The following is a 1,846-nucleotide window of genomic DNA, read 5'->3' on the forward strand; positions in this document are numbered from 1 at the left end:
TATAGCCCATGAAAAGACATCACTGAGGATGTATGGTAATGCTGCATTGTGTACATTGGGGAATGCAGACACATAGAACATGTACACGGATATCAGACGGGGAGGGGGTTTGCAGGATTAAGGCCTGATATATAAAACTATACTTCAAAATAGTGTTCTAGGTTGGACCAACATATCATAAATATTATTCAGTTCATCGACACATGCTTGAAAATAGACAAGGTATTGCTAAGATTATTACAAGGAGGTGCAGCACCTTTAAATCCAATGCTTAGATTAGACAATGCTTTGCCTCTAACCACTGAAGAAGCTTTACATAGTGAAATTAGTTTGGCCGACAGGCTGATTAAAAGTTCAAAACTTGAACTATGCAGCTCCAGATGTCGTACTGAGGGATGACTGCAGTGTGCAAGATGTCGGTAACTTGAGGGATGGAACTACTCTATTATATATTCCAATGCTTTATAGAGTTAGAGATAGTCCTAAAGAGAAACAACAGTGAGTACTCACGGTCCCTCCATCTTCATCCTCTTGCTGGGGCTCATGGACCCCAGGCTGGTGATGCTCGCCTCCGAGTCGCGCCGACGCTTCAGGTCAAAGGGCGGCGGCGACCGCACGTCTGTCGGCGTGTCCGGCACGCTGATGCCGAGAGGGTCCGTCTGGGGATGACAGAGATGGCAGACTTCAACCCCTTACCCATACTGCTTTGATATTTTATTCCCACAAGTACACAAAGATGATGACACAATCTACTTGTACCTGCAGTAGATATCTTTCATTTTACATGTCAGTTCTGAAGCAAGTTTTCAAATTCTAGTGCTACTGTTACTGTAAATGCATTTATTTTACACTAGGAGAAAGGGTTTTTGTAATGTTTTAAATTTTGAGATTGAAACTGTAGTGATGTAATGAGTAATTCATCTATTTATTTTTACAGTAATACATTGTATACACATACTTGCAGGGTTATAAATTTGCAAGAATAATACCACAACTTTAACAGTTATGGTACTAAATGAGTGTGCACTACAGAAATACTGAAAGATAAGTCGCTCATAAGTGTGTACATACAATTCTGTCAGATCCCCCCGGCACCCCGTTATGTGGGGACTTGTGAACCACCGGCATCTCCCACAGCGACTCTCCCGTCATCTTGTTGAAGTAGTACCATCTCTTCTCACGCTTGCTCCAGAACCGACGCCAACCAGCCTGACAAACAAACAAACAAACACAGTTATTGTGGCTTTTATACATCCGAGACATTTGCATTAAGTCTAAAACTTAAAAAAGAAGCTGCATTTGATGTGAGTTGAGCGATCGCACAATACAACGCACATATATGGAAAAAATTATGGCATCACGGTTTTGACATTAGAATTGATGGTGCCACCAACAACAGAAATTGACATGCCATAACAAAGTGTATATGTCACAGTAGAGATCACGATCCAGGAGAATCGCCGATCCTCCTAGGAGAGATCCCGATCGGAGTTTCTCCTGGGAGAAATCCCGATCGCAATCTGTACTAGTAGAATCGGCGATTCTCCTAGTATAGATTGCAATCAGGATCTCTCCTAGGAGAAACTCCGATCCAAACTCAAACGATGCTAAGATGTATGAAACAGCAATAATTTTTTTGATAAACAATGATTTTATTCAGTTTCAAATGCAAACCTACTAACTCATTACCAACTACACTCAAGCCTACTTGTGTCACTTCTACAATGTTAACTTCACCGAAGACTACCACACTTGAGTCACTTCTGCAACTTTACTCAATGCACACTTCTACTCAATGCTACCTCACTATTGTCACTTCTACAACTATACTCAAGATACCATACTG

General features: G+C 41.3%; 1 protein-coding gene across 2 annotated transcripts in view; it reads right to left on the reverse strand.

Moving 5' to 3' along the window:
* The window catches only part of LOC118417625 (mRNA (2'-O-methyladenosine-N(6)-)-methyltransferase-like), a 25,930-nt gene that overhangs the window by 16,874 nt on the left and 7,210 nt on the right, over positions 1 to 1,846 (reverse strand). The window lies entirely within an intron of this gene.

The sequence above is a fragment of the Branchiostoma floridae genome, chromosome 6, assembly GCF_000003815.2.
Source record: "Branchiostoma floridae strain S238N-H82 chromosome 6, Bfl_VNyyK, whole genome shotgun sequence".
Taxonomy (NCBI): Eukaryota; Metazoa; Chordata; class Leptocardii; order Amphioxiformes; family Branchiostomatidae; genus Branchiostoma; species Branchiostoma floridae.